We start from the raw sequence: 19,780 nt of genomic DNA, 5'->3' as shown, positions 1-19,780 counted from the left end.
TCCTGCATAGTGGCATAGGAGTGTGCTTAGTTGCTAGCCGTCACATTCCCAAGCCTAGTTTTCATTGTAATTCATTCTGAAAGCTAGCCAATACTCTTCTAATGACATCTTTTCTTCAACAATAGTGAGGATTAAAAGAAAGAAAACAAAGTCAGAATGGGTTTGGATTGCTGGAAATTGAGATGCTGGATTGGTAGGCTTCTGTGGAAATATTGATGAAAGAATAATGTTTACAAGGAGATTAGAAATTAAGTCTAATTCCCAATTCCACAGGTGGGAAATTTGGGCCTAGAAATGCTACCCGGAGTCACTCAGTTAGCCAGAGATGGAACTCCAAAACCTATTACTGGCTCTTAATTTGAAGCCCTTTTCACTATACCTCTCAGTGAAACGAGCTGTAGAGCCCTGGAAATTATAATGTTTGTCGAAAGCCTTGCATCCATGCTTTCTATGCCTGCTTTTATTCTAGGGAAAACTGAGGTCTTTCATTTTCTGCAGAAAAAACAAACAAACATTGTACATGAAGGTTTATACACAGCCACGCCACTCTATTTTGGAATTTTTCTGATTTGTAGCAGCAGGGCATGTGATAAGCCATTGGGCTATAGCTTGCTGAGAGCAACAAGACAACTAGTAATTATTATAGCAGCATGGTTACCTCAACGTGCATAAAACACTGTGAAAAATAAAGAAATGTGGTAAGACTCTTTTCACTCAATAAAACAGATATGCAAAGGCCTACTATATGCAAAGCACATGGCAAGGTGTTCTGTTTCACAAACGTACCAAGCTGTGTGAGACACAGAATCAGGCCTTAAAAGGCTTATAATTCATAGGGCAGGACAGTAGTCATAAGCTTGACCCACGCAATATGTATGGCAGAAGTGGGAAGAGATTGTAGGAACTGAGAGTAATCTAGTGAGCAATTCGAGCCATTGAAGGATCAAGGAGAGAGACAGGTTCTCATTAGGGAAATGACCTCTGACTGCAATCCAAAGGAAAAAAAAAATGGCAAGAGAGTGGCCCGCAAGAGAATAGTCAGGAGGTTTTTTGCCATGTTGCTGACAAAAGATATGATCATGCATAGGAAAAGAAGAAAGATATTTTGAGATTGAAACCCAACTTTCCTAGTTAGATATCCAGGCCCTTCACAAATGTTCCTCTGTTCTGTTTCATTTCATTTTTCTGCACTCATCAACTTGTAGCCTGAATCACTCTTATGCTTTCTCGAAAACACTCAGATCTCTCACAGCACACTCTGATCTCTCTCTCACAGCTCTGGACATTTGTACATAGTGTTGTTTCTGCCTCCCGGAAGGCTTTCTCTTGCTCTTTACCTAGATTACTCCTCTTTATCTTTCCAGACAGTATCAACATGCCACTTCCTTCTGAAAGGCTTCCATGTCCTCATCCCAGTTTCAGCAGCTTGTGAATAAGCTTGTGAATAATTCTAACTAATAATGATCATACTGGGCAGTGATGGTCTATTTAGTTCTTTGTCTATTATTAGGTGTCAGCTTCTTGAAGCAAGCACTGTCTCATATTCCAAAAACATGATATAAAAGTAGAAAGAAGCTCCAAAAGTATTTGTCAATGGACTAAACGAAGCAATGAAGCTGGAGAAAATGTGGACGTAGATTAAACACAACTCAGCAGCTGACTGGATATGGGAGCTGAGAAAAGAACAAGGTCAGGGGATGACCATTGTTTCCCACCTGCCTGGAGAGATGGCAATGCCATTAACAGTGGTGGAATCACAGTTATCAGGAGCAGATTTGTGAAATGATGATTCAGTTTTCTATGACTGAATCGGAGATTCCTATTGAATGCCACAGAAGGTATCTTGCATGTGGTTGAAAATTCTGTGCATGAGTTCAGGCAAGGGTGTGAAGTAGAACTTAGAGATTCGGGTGTTACCCAGTTGTACCCATGGGAACACAGTGCTCACAGAGGGAAGAAGAAGAAAGCAAGGGCACTAAGGGCAGACACCTGGGGTAACACAGCATTTTGGAGGCAATACTAGAAAGCTATTGACTATATGCAAGAATCAATACACTTACTTGAGTAACACATTCACCCTCAAACCAGGGCTCAAGAGACTTACGCACAAGTAGAGAAGCATGCTTATAAAAAGCGAAGAACAATAATAATAAAAAAGTGGGGCATTGATGTTAGTGCACAACAGAATGGAGCGGTTAAAGATGAGTGGGGGAAATGCTTGTAACATCACCTTTAAAACTCCAGCTATTTTTAAAATTGAATCTAAGTTTAAGAGGTTTCATCTGGATCTTTATATGTTCTGGATCTTTATAAATCAGGTAGCGCAGTTATACATCTGTTTATGTGCATATGACTCATATAGATTAAATACATAATGTAAAACCTCTCCGTAGCTTAATTAAAATATCTCTCTAATGGAAATAAATGTTCTGTTCCGTTATAAACATTTTGCTTTCAGAAGGGTACATGTAATGCTTTATGTAATTTTTACCTAATTTTAAATGAATTTCACAAGCTTTTAATACCACTTTGGTCAGAAAGAAACTTTGTTTATGTGAAAGAAAAATGCTAACAAAGTTGGCTAATATGTACCATTTCTGAGAAATAATTATAAATCTTTTACTTTAAATATTATAATCTATCTATTCACTTTTTATCAGGTCAACTACTAAGCGAATTAAAGCAAAAGACAAGAAATGTAAACTATCATACAGATTTTTGCTACTTTTATTTTTTTGTAAAGACTCAATCGGCTCTCTTAAGAAATCATCTTGTTAATAAAGCATAGTTTGAGTGACCAACAATCCAATGTTACTGTAATCATGTTAAAAGCACATTGGTCCAATGTCAGTTCTAGTATTGATATTTAGTTCCTGACTATACAGCCCTCATTTTTGTCACATTAGGAAGGATTAAGTCAATGGAGTCATTCTAGCTTTGTATGTTTTCTATTGACTCTGTGATTATTTCTTTTTAGATTTAGTTCCTACAAATAATAGTTATCTTGCTTTTGTACTTTGATTACAGTAGTTAATTCAGAGAAACCTGTTTAGGGTCATTCAACATTCAATCAATAAACTTGCTGGCACAAAGCCACAGCTGGGGTATTCTAATTCCCATACACTGAAATTGCTCAGAGTAAATCACATGTAGTCTTTTTATTTTGAATGTGCAAAGTTATTGTCTGAAAGTTAATAGTAGCAGATTATTTAAAGATGAACTTTATAAAGTGACAGATGACCCATGTCAAAAACAACATAGTAACAGTAAAATAAAACTGGAAGAGCTATCATGAACCAGAAGAAATTCCTCATGGCTAACTATGGACTGACTACCTGAGTGTAGTTTATTTGCAAAAAATTTTACATTCCAAGCTGTTATTTCCTAAAGCGGACTGAACAGCTATAAATCATATTTCTTTTTTGTACACTGGTTATGTATATGCCAGAGAAAAGGTTGATCATTTTAATGGCAGCCTAAAGAAAGTATAATGATAGAGAAAAATTAATTTTTTAAAGCAAAGTTAAAAATTATCTTGAGATCACCCACTGCTATGGATTATATATAACTTTACTCCACTGACTCAGATAGTTCAGCACTGGCTCTAATTTATAAATTTTCTTAATTTATTAATATATCACACAGTTCTGTTGTGGGATATATTTAGATTGATCTTGATCATGCAAACAGATGAGGGTGACTGTTAAAACTCTCGATGCTTTATGGACCTAGGGATAAAGTTAAAATTGTCAGGGGTTTAGTCTGGAGAGCGAGGTGTGTTAGCCCCTGTGTAGATGAAATGCTCACTGCCTTGTGAAGAGAAAGAGAGCTTTGGGCTGATGATGAAAGTTTCACCATATTTAGCATTCCTGCCCTCATGCATGTGCTGTGCCCTCTCCCAGTGTTAAGAAACTGTCATCAATCCATTTCCCTACCAAAGTGGAGTGGAACAAGATATGCATGCAGTAACAGAAGTAGAACTGGTTCTGCTTTTGGATAAAGTCTTTTCACAAAATCTTCTGGCCACACTCAACCTACTGTATCCACTGCTGCCTGGCATTTGAAACTACAGTTCCAAATTTTCCTTTTCCTTCAAGTGATTTTTAATTCTTTTTTTCCAGTTGGCTTTTCTTATCTTCTTAAATATGAAAAGACAATTTCTTCATTATCTTAAAGAAATTTTCATTAAGGGTTGGGGTAGGGAGGGGAATGTTTCAACCCAAACTAATCCACTGGTCAAACAAAGGATATCATCTCTAATCATAAAGAAAAGTCCCGATAGTTCAGCATCAACAGTGTAGCATCCACGCTCCTGGAGTACCATAATATACAGACAGTCCAGTAAAGAGGAGTGGAGCGAGCATCAGTCATAGAGCACAGAGGGCACAAGCTTTGGACTCAGAAAACCAAGTTAGGATCTAGAAAATTAATGGCTGCATCATCTTTGGTAAGTAACTTCACTTCTTTCATTCTTCCTTTTCTCATTGTCCAATGGGAATAACAATATCAGCTCTGCAAGACTGCCACAAGAATTAAACGGTATAATTTGCAAAGCCCTAGCCCAGTGCTCCACTGCATATGAACTGCTGTGGCAGCCCCACAGAGAGTCAGGTACAGAGTAAGCCTGATGTACTACACAATAATAATAAAAAGAAATAAGGTATGAAAATAGCGCCATCATATCATATCCCATTGTTATCAGTTAATGTTGCTGAATTAGGGGTTACACCCTTGAGAAAAATTGTGTTTTGTTAGCTGGTGATACTAGTTTATAGTGGTTTATCGTAAGTGTAAAATGATTGCAAAATTTTGTCCCCACCAATTTTCATCTTAGAAAATCTATCTATAACAGCAATAAAACATGGTTGCTGTTATGTTTCTTTCTTTCTTTCTTTTTTTTTTTTTTTTGATACAAAGCTGTGCTTTAAAGGAGCTTTTCTATGTACTAAGATGAGCTCAATAAAAATAAAATCCTTTGGATTAAGGTAACATCCCTATGAGACCTTTGCCTCTGGTAGAGCCCTGTGCAGTAATGAACAGAAGAATGGAAGACTTCCATTGTTGCTTTAAATTACATGAGTGACAGATCACAAATAAATTGCTTTTAGTTAAATGAGCAATATTTTTTTGGTTTTTTTCCCACCTCTTCAACAGCAGTTAAAAGGTCCATTGGAAGTATGAATTTTCCTAGCAAAATAAGACTGCCTTATAAATGGTGCCAGTTTCTGATCACTGACTCATTCCTTAAGCCCTGCTGGCTTCTGTTTTCACTGTGTGAGAGAACAGCATTTTTCAAAGTCACCAACACCCACAGTGGCTTGTCTTTACTCTCCATCTCCCTCTGCAATCTTAAACCCTGCTGATCACTACCTGCTAAAAAGTCTTCTCTGCAAAACATAAGTAGTTTGCCTACTTACCTTCCTAGCCCTCTGAGCGCATTATACAGTTTTGCTGATTTATAATTATCCCCGTTTCCTGAATGTACCTAGTTCTTGAGGTTTTATCTTGTCTATTTTTTTTTGCTCTGTTTATATTCTTTCCCTTAGTGAATTCATACACACCATAGTTTCAACACCTACCACACTCCCAATAACCCTCAAATTCATTTTTCCAGTCCTAGCCTTTCTGCTGATCTCCAGTCCGGATTCTCTTCTCAGTGGCCAGCTGGACAACCCCAATAGGGTATTACTCCCTCATTAGACAAACACAATGCAGGTATCACACCAGTTCATATTCAGTTGCCTCAATTAAGTATCCTGCCCCAGCATCTCGATTTTGGGATCTCCCTATTGCCCACTTAACCTATAACCTTGGAGTCATGATTAGACTTCACCACCCTCATTTCTAATTAGTTTACAGATTTTTTCCTGCTTGAATCCATCTGCTCCTTCCATTCTCAGGGCCCTCATCAAGAGATAGGTTCTGATTTCCTCTTCCCTGAATGAACAGAGTAACCTCAATACAAAACTCTCCAATTCCAACCTTGTTTTTCTCCAGCTGCTATACACACTGATAATACCAGATTAATTTTCTAACGTTTGGCTTCAGTCAGATCTTTCCCACAATTAACATACTTCAATTACTCTTCACTTTCTACTAATATAAAGAAAAAATGCTCACAGCTTGGCATTCAGGAACCAGCACAATATTATGCCCACCTATCCACTTTTTCATTCTTCTCTCTTCAGACTCCTCTACCACATACTCTGAACAAGCTCCACACAAGTTCTTCTGGGGGAATTCGGTGCCCATCAAATCTTGAGAACTTCTTCACTAAAATATAGACAAACTGAAATGGTCACGGTGTAACCAGCATGGTTACTCCATATTCACGATATTATTCTCACTATTCCTGTAACTATACTTCAGCACAACTCCACAGCCCCATTCACCCATCCCTCAACATCCAGCAACATTTTCCGTAAAGCTTTTTCACAAAGCTTTTAAAAAGTGATTCTCTTCTACTCCTAATTCTATTATGTCTCTCTCATCAGCTTATTTATAGTTATTTATATGTGCTATCTTTCTGAGATGTCTATAAGGTCCTCAAAGGCAGAACCCATGTCTAATTCACCTTTTTGTTTTTTTTTTTTAAGTACCTAACATAACATACTATCCATGGTAGGCACTCAACAAATGCTTTATTCATAAACAAATAAACCTGCCTGTTTAAACTGTCCATTGAGTCTTAATTTCTAACTGCTATATTTTTCATTTCTAAAGGTCAGCTTTGCTCTTTTTCAAATCGACTTTTATTTTCATAGTTACCTCTTTTTATTGTAGGGTGTACACCTTCTCTTTAATAGTTGTAAATGCACTTTTTAAATTAGTATTTTTGAAATCATCCTTGTACCTCAAGTGTTTTGTATCCTAATTAATCATTATGCTTGTCTTATCTGCTGTCCCTGTTTTACGATCGATTTTCTCATCATTTGGTTTGCAGTGTTTTATTTCAAACTGTTTCAAACTGTTCTTCGGAGAATTGTTTTATCTGTACATGTCTCAAGAGAGAGGTTGTGGAAGTATTTCAACACAGCAGATTTTTACCTATACCTATTTTTGCCAGGTAACAGGAGATTATTTGTGCTCTAGACCAGTTTGTGCTCTAATTTCTTGGTTTAGAACTTCAAGCACCATGCACGTAGTGAAAATTCATACTCTATATCTTTCTTTGTGGGATGCTTTTGTATTATTGTCTTTCAAAGTCCTGAGACAAAAAAAAAACTAGTTTTTTTGTTACTAGGATAAAGTTTCTTTGTACCCTGGGTAAAGTTTGCTGGTTAGCCTTTCACTGAGGGGTCAGGACTTTCAGAGTCCAGCCAGGCTTCTATCCCAGCACCCACTCACCTCCCAGCTCAGACAATACTACAACTCCTGTCCTATGATGCTGGGACCTGTGTACAGTCTGAGAATCTCCCACACTGTGATGGCTTCACATTCTGAGCTCATCTTTCTTAGCTTCATGTCTTCTATTTGCTTCCTCCACATTAGCTTTCTGTTACTCAAGCTCATCTTTATATTTTGTTCAGCAGTTTTAAGAGTTCATGGAAAGAGGAAATTTCACTTTAGTTCAGTCTGCCATACTGATGGAACTTCGATGTTTCCTTTAATGTTGTTATATTCTTCCTGAAATTAACTTTTTTTAAAAAACCTTGTTTGTTGGAAGTCCTAGCTAGAACAATCAGGCAAGAGAAAGAAATAAATGGCACAGGCATAGAAAAAAGAAAATTCATACTATATCTGTTTGCATATGATATAATCATATGCCTAGAAAACCCTAAAGACTCATCCAAAAGACTCCTAGATTTGATAAATAAATTGTAAAAGCCCCAGGTTATAAAATCAGTATACACAAATTGGTATCCCTGCTATATATTAACAATGTCCCAGCTGAGAATCAAATGAAGAACTCAATTCCTTTTATGATAGCTGCAAAAACAAACCAATAAACAAATTTTTAAAATATAGGAATATACTTTACCAAGAAGGTAAAAGATCTCTACAAGGATAACTATATAACGCTGCTCAAAGAAATAATAGATAACACAAACAAACAGAAATACATTTCATGCTCACGACTGGAAGAATCAATATGGTAAAAGTGGCCATACTGCCCAAACCAATAACAGGTTGAATACAATTCATATCAAAATACCAATATCATTTTTCACAGAATTAGAAAAAACAATCCTAAAATTAATATGGAACGAAAAAAAGAGGCCAAATAGCCAAAACAATCCTAAACAAAAGAACAAATCTTGAGGCATCACATTACCTAACTTCCAATTATATTACAAGGTTATAGTAACCTTATAGCAGGTACTCCTATAAAGGTAGATATATAGACCAATGGAGCAGAATAGAGAATCTAGAAATAAAGCCAAATACACGCATCAAACTGGTCCTTGACAAAGCATAAAAAAGACAAACTGGGGAAAGGACCCCTATGCCATATGTGGTGCTAAGAAAACTGGACGGCCACCTGTAGAAGAATGAAACTGGATCCCTCTATCTTACTATATATGAAAATCAACTCAAAATGGACCAAAGACTTAAATCTAAAGACCTAAAACAATGAAAGTTCTAGAATAAAATCCAGGAAAGCTCTCTGGACATTGACGTAGGCAAAGAATTTATGACTAAGACACTAAAAGGAGATAAAGACAAATATAAATAAATGAGACCTAATTAAACTAAACAGCTTCTGCACAGAAAAAGAAATAATCATTAGAGCAAACAGATAACTCACAGAATAAGAGAAAATATTTGCAAACTATGCATCTGATAAAGGACTTATATCTAGAATCTACAAAAAGCTCTAAAAATTTAGCAAGAAAAAATAAATAATCCTATCCAAAAAGTGGGCAAATGACCTGGATAGATATATCTCAAAAAAAGATCTACAAATGGCTGACAAACATGAAAAAATGCTCATCACTAGTCATCAGGGAAAAAAAAAATTAAAACCACAATGAGATACCACCATACCACAGCCTAAATGACCATTATTAAAAAGTCAAAATATAATAAATGTTGGCATAGATATGGTAAAAGAGAATGCTTATACACTGCGAGTGGGAATGTAATTTAGTACAACCTCTATGGAAAGCCGTAGGAAGATTTCTTAAAAAACTAAAAGTAGATTTACCATTCAAACCAGCAGCCCCATTATTGAGTACTTCCCGAAGAAAAAGAAGTCATTGTCTCAAAAAGACATCTGCATAGAAATGTTTATCACAACACAGTTCACAATTGTAAAGACAAGGAACCAACCTACATGCCCATCCAACACTGAGTGGATAAAGAAAATGTGGTGTGTACACACACACACACACACACACACACACCATGGAATACTACTCAGCCATAAAAAAACAATGTCTTTTGAAGCAACTTGGATGGATCTGAAGGCCATTATTCAAAGTGAGTAACTCAGGAATGGAAAATCAAATACTGTACGTTCTCACTCATAAGTGGAAGCTAAGCTATGGGCACGCAGAGGCATATAGAGTGGTATAATGGACACTGGAAACTCGGGAAGGGGAAAAAGTGGAAGGTGGGTGAGGGATAAAAAAAAATACACGTTAGGTACAATATACACTACTCAAGTGACAGAAACACTAAAAACTCAGACTTCACAACTAATAATTCATTCATGTAATCAAAAGCCACTTGTACCCCTAAAGCTATTGAGATTGAAAAAATAAAAACTTTGGTTGTTAAAAATTGACTTTACTAAATACAGTACCTCAGATTCAAATCTACAGATTGTTAACTGTAACAGTTGCATTTGATTTCATTGAAAATAATCTTTTGTTAAAGAAAATAAGTTTCAAACTTTGCTGATTATTCATGATTTGTTATTTATTTATTTGTAGTATAGATTATAACTGTGGGGGAAAAAATAGCTCTTTCTAGGAGGAATTACAACTCAGAGCAGTCTGAACCAGTGTGAAAACTGCTAGCAGCAGGAAATCAAAATATTGTTTATTCTCATGAAAGGCAGGAGATTCTGTTAGATACTGGTAGGCCCAATGTGACTGCTAACTAGAAGTGCACTAGTAATCACTTTATTAGTTGCAAAAAATCTTTAACAGTTTAGCAATGTGGTACAGAGGAACCAGCAAGGCTTAAGTAGAGGGTAAGTGCAGTGTTTGTCAAAATGCAGTCGAAGCCATCTGCACGTGCATCTCCCAGGGTGCTCCTTTCAGTCTTCATTTTAAACAATTCTTCCTGGTGATGCATCTCCATATTCAAGTTTGAGAGTAACTGGTTACGTGTATAAAAACAAAATACAAACCATATAACAAAGAACTGAAATTCCATTTGAGACAAAGAATGAAAATCAAGTACGTCTTATTTGGGTCATAGAATATATTTTAAATTGCCTACTTCTTAGGGGTTTTGTGTACTCTCATGCTGAGTGATCTTCCTGTTATAAGAGAACACAACATAGGAAAATCACATCTGTCTCAACCCCTCTTGTCTGAGACCCATTGTCTTATAACAGGACTATTTCATTAATCCCCTGATTGGTTTCAAATGTCACAACAGAAAAGCCTTCTATGTTCTCTATTATTTAAAATAGTGCCATCTAGTCTTTATAACACTTTTTGCCAGTTGAGACATTACACACTCTAGACTTATTGATTTGTTCTCTATCTGTATTTACTCACTAGGCTATGAAACTATGAGAACAGGACTTTGCTTTGTTAGCTGCTGGAACCTGAGTGCCTAGAAGATTGTCTTGCACCTGTAAAGGCTCAGCAAACACTTCCTGAATAAGTAAGCAGAAGTGCTTAAGGAAGCCCTCTCCTCATTCAGGATTATCAGAGTGGATGAAGCTTTCCTAGAGGGAACAGGGAAAAAAAAAATCCAGAGAGATCAGAAAATAAAATGTCTTCAGAGTATGGGGCAAACCAAACCACTGTCATGAGTTTGATGTAGGGAAGAGCCCCTACAAAGAGAAAGAAGAAAAAAATGCCAAAGCACCTGGAACTCTTGCACTAAAATCAGTTTTTTGTTTCGTTTTGTTTTGGTAATAGAAGATCAAGCTAGTCTTTCTGGAGTATCAGTGGTAGCAATGATGCAAGGGAGGCTATAGAGATCCTCACAAGTGGGAAGCCATGTGGTGGTGATGGATGCTTCCCTTCTCAGGGAACAGAAGAGACCTTCATCCTAATTAGGTGCTACATTTCCCAACTGGAATGAGTATCCCAAATACAAGAGATTGCAGATACTACCATTTCTGATAACCTGGAAAAATGATAAAGTCATAAAAAAATAAAGCAATCTCCTTGTGAAACAGACTTGTGAAACTCTGGGATACATAAGGATTCAGTCTTTTTCTTTCTTTTTCCACTTACAGTTTTTGCCTTTGAAAAAAGAAAAAAAAATCATACACAAGGGAATAGTTGGCTAAAAAAGAACTGAGGAGAATTTGTTTTTCCAGGTGGTGACTTATAATCTTAGAGCAATTCGCTCCTGGCAGGGATAGAGCACAATTTTAAGAAGATGAGGAAGAAGGGGTTTGGTATCTGTGCCTGCTGGATGAAGATGTTGTAAATCCAGATGAAATCAGAAACAAAAGAAAAAAAAAAACAACAATATACATGATATAGAAAAAGAACTCTAATAGTGTCCAGTAAGTCTCAGGGGAAAATTAAAGAAAAGAAAAATTAATATTTAAGTCCTTAATTGCCTTTGAGACAGAGTCTACATCCTGACACAAAGGAGTAAATCTCATTTCTTGGCAATTACTAAGGTTTTCTGCGAAAGAACTCAGGTCTGAACATGCAATTGGCTGAGGCATAGTGAAAGAGAGAGGATGACAGAGAGAAGGAGAGTGAGAGAGAGAAAATTTGGTGGTTCCTCAAAAAGTTAAACATAGAATTTACATATGATTGAGCAATTTCACTCCTACATACGGATCAAGAAGCATTGAAAACAGAGACTCAAAAAATATTTGAACCTGCATGTTCATAGTAGCACTGTTTATAATAGTTAAAAGCCAGTGGATGGGTAGATAACCAAAATGTGATATATATATATATATATATATATATATATATATGCAAAAGAATATTATTCCTCTATAAAAAGGAATGAAATATTGATACATGAACATGGATAGAAGCTGGGCACAAAAGGTCATATATTGTATGGTTTCATATATATGAAATATCCGTAACAGGTAAATTCACAGAGAGAGAATGTACATTGGTCATTGCCAGGGGTTGTAGGGATAGGGGAATGAGGAGTAATTTCTTAACAGGTAAGAGGTTTCCTCTGGGGTAATGAAAACATTTTGGAAGTAGATACAGATAGTGGTTTCACCACATCATAAACAGGTTCAATGACACAGAATTGTTCACTTTCTATTTACTTATTTATTTGTTTATTGAGACAGGGTCTTGCTCTGTTGCCCAGGCTATAGTACAGTGGCACAATCGTGGCTCACTGTAGTCTTCTGGGCTCTAGCTGTCCCCCTGCCTTAGCCTCCCAAGCGGCTGGGATCATAAGGACATGCCACCACATCTAGGTAATTTTTAAACTTTTTGTAGAGACAGGGTCTTGCCATGTTTCCCAGGCTAGTCTCAGACTCCTGGGCTCAAGTAATCCTCCCACCTCAGCCTCCCAAAGTGCTGGGATTATAGGCATGAGCCACTGCACCCAGTCAGAAATGTTCACTTCAAGTGGCCATTGTTATGTTATTTGAATTTCCCCTCAGTAATGAAAATAAAGATAGTCTCAAAGACTACAAAAATTAATTAAATTTTTAAAAAGATAGAAGCAGGAGGGCAGGGGAGGGGACAGTAGAGGAGGGAGCAGCACTCCATGATAGAAAGGGATATGCTTCTAGAACAGCCCAAACCTGAGGGCAGCAGCATGGCAAAGGGTGCTTCCTGAGGCTAATAGTGTAGAGAGACACCAAAGCAACAAAATCATGAAAAGAAGACACAGACAGCCTAGTCAGACAGACCATTAAGAATAATAGTCTCTAATCAAGGAAGCAGAGCACAGAGACAAAAGATGAATGACAGAGTCCACAGATGACATATGCTGTAGGAACTGCAGAGGTTAATAAACTGAAGTCTTTGTCTCCAAAAGCTAACACTATAATACAGCTGTGACCTTCAGAGGAAGGCCTTTTGCCATGATAGAGGTAAATGTACATGTCAGGATCATTCTGAAGAAAGAGATACTACATTTCAAAAGTGGAAACAGCAAAAGCTCCACAAACATTTTCACTGTCCGTTACTGAGGGATTGCAGAGAGGGGCGGAGGAAAAGAGGGAAAAGTGCTTAAGACACAGGGCACGCCACGTGCATGAAGGGGTTCCATAAGCAGTAAGGCTGGCAAGGAGGACTCTGTCCGGACTGGTGCCTGAATGCTAGGCTAACAAGGCTGGACTGTATTCATCAGCTAATGGGGAACAATAGAGGTTTCTAAGTAGTGAGTGACATGAGCTTTGTGACATGAGCTTTGCTTTGGGAAAATTATTCTGGCAGGTATGTGTAAGAAGAAAAATGGACTACCGGCAGGGAGAGCAGTTAGAAGAAGTAGACTTTAGTATTCCAGGCAAGAGGAAATAAATACCTGCATTTAGACTTTTTTTTTTTTTTTTTTTTTAAGACAGAGTCTCACTCTGTTGCCCAGCCTGGAATGCAATGGTGCAATCTCGGCTCACCGCAATCTCAGCCTCCCAGGTTCAAGCTATTCTCCTACCTCTGCCTCCTGAGTAGCTGGGATTACAGGCATTTGCCACCACACCCAGCTAATTTTTGTATTTTTAGTAGAGAGGGGATTTCACCATGTTGGCCAGGCTAGTGGCAAACTCTTGACCACCAGCGATCCACCCATCTTGGACTCCCAAAGCGCTGGGATTTTAGGTGTGAGCCACCATGCCTGGCCTAGCATGGAGACATTTTTGTGGCATGGGGGAAAAGGGACAGATAAAACCAGTATCAGAAAGCTGATTGGAAGTAGAAGACAAAGAAAATACTCTTAAGAATTTGATGGGGGAGACAGGATGAGTAATTGTGACACTAGCTTTAAAAAAAGTAGCCCAGACATGAGTTCCATTTGACATGTATTGTGTTTGAAATGTTGCAGGAAGATCCAGGTGGAGGTCTCAATAAATAGCAATAAAGCCGGGGGAAGGAGATGAGCAGTGTAGGAGACATCCATAAAGGTATGACAGCTGAAATTCAATTCAAGTTTGTCATGCAGATGGTCTGTGAGCATTTAGGGAAATGAAGAGAAATCAACCAGAAGTAAACCTGAGTTTGCTGCCAACCAGTTATGCCAAATTAACCTCAATTCCTTTGTGATGAGGTACCCAGCCTCACAATCAGGGAAGTGTTTTAGACATGGTATATCTTGATTTCAGCTAAACATTTGACACTATCTCATGCTATCTTTATGACTAAAATGGAAGTGTGCTGGGTACAAAAGCAGATATAGATGGATTCAGAGTTAATTGAGTAATCATAGCTGAAGCACGTGGATTACCACAGCAGTGCTGACCTGAACACAAACACAGAAGGACCTAAGAAATACTAACTTTTCACTCAAATGTTTACACCCTTAAGAGAATGCCTTATTTACCTCACTGAGTAGTTGAAGGAATCTCCAATAGAATCCCAACAAATTATTTTGTTGGTTTAAATAGTTATCCGTGGTTTGGAATTTTAACTAACACTGACCACAAAAGAATTCTTGACTGATCATGGTGGCTCATGCTTGTTATCCCATCACTTTGGGAGGTTGAGGTGGGAAGATTGCTTGAGCCAGGAGTTTGAGACCAGCTTGCACAATATGAGACCCTGACTCTACAAAAAAAAAAAAAAAAAAAAAAAAATTGGCTGGCCATGGTGGTATGTGCTGTAGTCCCAGCTATTTGGGAGCCCAAAAGTTCAAGGCAGCAGGGAGCTTGTGATCATGCCACTGCACTCCAGGCATGGCAACAGAGTGATAAGAAATAAAAAAAAAAGAATTCTTAAGAACTTATCTCAAAAGAATAAGCTAGAATTACTTGTGCATATAATTTAGAAGGAAATGGCCAAAGACAGTGTGTTGTCTTTGGGTAATGTATACCCACGTGTAGGAGTCCCTATTTAATAATTTGGAAGACTTAAATATTTTATTGCTAAAATACTATGGTTAAACATACATGCCACTAGATGCTAATCTCTGTGAAATCATTCATAACAAAAAATTGTCTGACATTTTAAGGGGTCAGAAATTTCCATTTGAAGAATTTATCATTAAAATTCCACGGTGAGGCAGCAGGGCCTGGGAATTAAATACAGTGGAAGATGCCACAGACATTGGCATCTTCAGACAGTGTAATTGTAAAATACACTGTGTTTGAAAAGTGCCTAACAAAGACAATGTATTCTCTGAAAAGAGAAATAAATCATGTATAACTGTTACCTACTGGAATAAATAGGCTTAGTGTTTATTCAGATATTAATGATATCTCAATACACAATTTAATATTATCCCTTACTAATAATACTTAAGTAGTTGTCCTTGAATATGTGAGTCTTATTATTTCATTGTAATTCAACCAGTAGCATCCAGAGTTGTAAAAGGACAGATGGATGGATGAGGGCAGTGATGAGAGAACATCCTCTCCCCCACCCACCACTGCCTTCTCTTTCATCCTTTCTAGAATTCAGAAGTGATGGCTGGAGCTCAGCAGCAGCCATAGAAACTGGCATATAAACTTTAGAAGCCTTTAGGACTAAAAGTTTATGCTCTAAGGATGGCAGGGATGGAAGACAGGAGGAGCTCCAGGCCTCTTAAGAGCGGGAGAAAGCCAAATGGATTTCTTTACATGCAGTTACATTTAGCCCCAACCAATACACACTTTGTGCCCAGTATTCACCTTCTCATCTTTTTACCACATCATTTGAGTCATCATTTGCAAGTCTTTCAAAAGTTTGCATAAATATCAAAGTACAGAAAGACATCAACACATGCCTTGATAGTCTCTGGCCTTGTGTCCATCTGAGATGCTTTAAGAAATATTTTGAATCCTTATTTTTTAAGTACATGCTAATGACGTGAAGATTGCAGTGAGCCGATATCACACGACTGCACTCCAGCCTGGGTGACAGAGAGAGACTCCAGTTCAAAAAAATAAAAATGGTGAAGGAATATCCCTCCCATGATTATATTATGTTACATTATATGAGTCTATCTTAGCAGACTTAGTGTGAGGGCCTTGAAAAAGAAAACACAATGTTTTAAGCAGCCTACAGAAAGTGTCACATGGTAAAGACCTAAAGTTAGTCTCTAGGTCCTCAGCCTGTAAGAAGCCAGAGCCTTCTCTTATACAGCCCCAAAGAAATGAATTCTGCCAACAACTTGAATGCACTTGGAGATGGACTTTTCCCTGGCCAAGCCTCCAGGTAACAACAACACAGCTGATACTTTGATTACAGCCTTGTGAGACACTGAGGAGAGGACCCAACTAACTAAGCCATGATTCCTGACTCACAGAATTGTGAGATACTAAATATGGCTTGTTTCAAGCCACTATGTTTGTAGCAAAAAAAAAAAAAAAAAAAAAAAAAAAAAAAAAAAAAAACTAACACACCCCTTAAGCCTCCCTTGCTTTCAGTTGATCTGGGACCCATTGCCCCAGTGTTGGTGTTTTTCACTTAATTGAAGCCATTCTGATTCCCAAGAGCTCTAGTCCAGAGCAATGAAGCTTCAACTTTGGTCATTTGCTTTCAAAGCACCACGACTTGCCACCACCCCAAACCCCAATATTCTGCCTTGTAGATGTTACCTTGCTTTGGCGAGTCTCATTTTTCCAAATATTCAGGCTGTAACTATGGCACCCCCCATAGTCCTCACAAAGATTGGCACAAAGACTGTTTGACCTGTATTCAGATATTACCCTTAGCCAGGTCTCCTGGTCAACAACCACCTGCCAGCCTGGATTCCCCAAAATATTTCTCCAACACTCTGGCATCTCCAGAGCTTTGCGTCACTACCTCTTGCCTTATCAGAAACTCTCCAGTGACGATGAGTTTTCCTGAACTCTAACTTGAGGTTAGCGTCTGTTGGATATTGGACTTTCTTACCTGGCCATTTCCTTCAATTTTGCCTTTTTAAAACCAAAGCAGAACTCCACCCATTAATTCTAAGAAATAAAAGCAAATTCAGTGTTAAGTGCTTATTAGTATGGCCATCATACTAGTATTCCTATGTCCTGATACAGTATGTATAATTTAATTTTGTATGTGTTCAATTTGGGGAAACTGGAATGTACTGTAACATCAAATGAATATTTGCAGTATATTTATATCCATTTTATAGATTTTGCAACAGCCTTTCCAAAAACAGATGTAAATTATTTTTAATAGATATAAATTGTCATGATGGTTACAGTTAAGGAATCTGTTTTATGACATATTGTACACATAGTTTACATATATCACACTTCTGTTATATATGAGGCATCGTAAAGAGGTCATTTTGAAATGACCATTTATTACAAAATTCATATAGAAAAATTATTATTTATCCTAACTAACCTATCACACTGTAGTTTTTAGAAATAAACTGCAGTGAAAATATTTACTATATCATATATAATACAGTATCTATTATGGCATTTACTGCCCCTAATGGCAAGTTACTGTCACTTTTAGCAATAATGGCAGCCACCAATTATTAAGTGTTTACTATGTGTCAGGCATTATTTTAAATGCTTTAAATACATTGTCTCGTTAAATCTGGGCAAACATGACAGAATTATTATTTTCTAAATTATTATTTTTTAATGGATTTCACTCTTGTTGCCCAGGCTGGAGTGCAATGGTGCCACCTCAGATCACTACAACCTCCACCTCCCAGGTTCAAGTGATTCTCCTGCCTCAGCCTCCCTAGTAGTTTGGATTATAGGCATGTGCCACAATGCCCAGCTAATTTTTTTGTATTTTATTCATAAAGATGGGGTTTCACCATGTTGGCCAGGCTAGTCTCAAACTCCTGACCTCAGGTGATCTGCCCGCCTCAGCATCCCAAAGTGCTGGGATTACAGGCATGAGCCACTGTGCCAGGCCGACAAAAGAACTATTAATCACATTTTAAAGATGAGACACTAGAAGATTAAAGACATTGAATAAATTTTTAAAGATCACAAAGTTGCCTGCCGGGCTCAGTGGCTCAAGCCTGTAATCCCAGCACTTTGAGAGGCCGAGGCGGGTGAATCACGAGGTCAAGAGATCAAGACCGTCCTGGTCAACATGGTGAAACCCCGTCTCTACTAAAAATACAAAACATTAGCTGAGCATGGTGGCACGTGCCTGTAATCCCAGCTACTCAGGAGGCTGAGGCAGGAGAATTGCCTGAACCCAGGAGGTGGAGGTTGCGGTGAGCTGAGATCGTGCCATTGCACTCCAGTCTGGGTAACAAGAGCGAAACTCTGTCTCAAAAATAAATAAATAAATAAATAAATCACAAAGTTGCAAACCAGAATTTAAACTCAGGCGTTTCTAACACCAGATTTCCTATCTATTATGGTATATTAGCTCTAATTTGATTTCTTTATGTATATAATCAAATAAATTGTGTTTCTGAATGGTTTCCTTTTTTTTTTTTTTTTTTTTTTTTTTCTTGAGACAGGGTCTCACTCTGTCATCTAGGCTGGCGTGCAGTGACATGCTCACTGCAGCCTTGACAGGCTCAAGCAATCCCTCCAGCTCAGCCTCCCTAGCAGCTAGGACTACAGGTGCATGCCACCATGCCCAGCTAATTGTGTGTGTGTGTGCGCGTGTGTGTGTGTGTGCGTGTGTGTGTGTGCGTGTGTGTCTGTGTGTGTGTATACATATATATTTTGTAGAGATGTGATTGTGCCACATTGCCCAGGCTGATCTTGAACTCCTGGACTCAAGGTATCCACCTGCCTCGGTCTCTCAAAGTGTGGAGATGATAAGTGTGGGCCACCACACTTGGCACCTGAATGGTTTCTAAAATCTTCTTAAAAGGTTGTACTTGTGACAAATTTAGAATATAAATTTGGATTTTATTTTGGCTCATATATTATTTGGCTTTAATATATATACATACATGTTCAGATAAATATTTGAAATTTTGAAATAAATAAGTGATTACTTAGGAATAAAAAGAAAAGTTAAATATAAAATAGACAATACTTCCAGGGCAATGGCTAACACTATCCATGAATATGAAGATTTAAGTACCTGGGATTACGCTGAATTTGTAAACTGAATCATGGATAACTGACATCTTAACAATATGGAACTTTGCTATCCAAGAACACAGTATATTTTCCAGTTTATTTAGGTCTTTAATTTCTTTCAACAATGTTTTGTAGTTCTTGGAGTGTACTGTATGTATTCTATTAAATTCATCCCTTAGTATTTCAAGGTTTTAATGCTATTGTAAATAATATTATTTAAAAGTTTTAATTTGTAATTGTTGATTGCTAGTAAATAGAAAAAATTAATTTTTTACATATTGATCTTGTATTCAACTTTACTAAACTTACATATTAGTTCTAGTAGTTTTGAAAATAAATTCCTTAATATTTTCTACATGTACAATCATGTCTTTAAAACTTTTAATTTTCACTTCCTAATCTGTATGTCTCTCTCATTTCTTTTTCTTGTTGTGCTGCACTGTCTAAAACCTTCAGTACAACACTCAATTAAAGTAATGAGAGCAGATGGCTTTACCTTTTTTCTGTCTCAGAAAGAAATCATTTATGATGCTTTATAACCATGAAGTCCTTTAT

At 37.4% G+C, this 19,780-nt stretch overlaps 1 protein-coding gene across 4 annotated transcripts in view; it reads right to left on the bottom strand.

Moving 5' to 3' along the window:
* Window positions 1-19,780, bottom strand: part of IMMP2L (inner mitochondrial membrane peptidase subunit 2) — a 923,127-nt gene that overhangs the window by 49,150 nt on the left and 854,197 nt on the right. The window lies entirely within an intron of this gene.

The sequence above is a fragment of the Saimiri boliviensis genome, chromosome 10 (genome assembly GCF_048565385.1).
Source record: "Saimiri boliviensis isolate mSaiBol1 chromosome 10, mSaiBol1.pri, whole genome shotgun sequence".
Taxonomy (NCBI): Eukaryota; Metazoa; Chordata; class Mammalia; order Primates; family Cebidae; genus Saimiri; species Saimiri boliviensis.
This window is presented reverse-complemented; position numbering and strand designations above follow the sequence as displayed.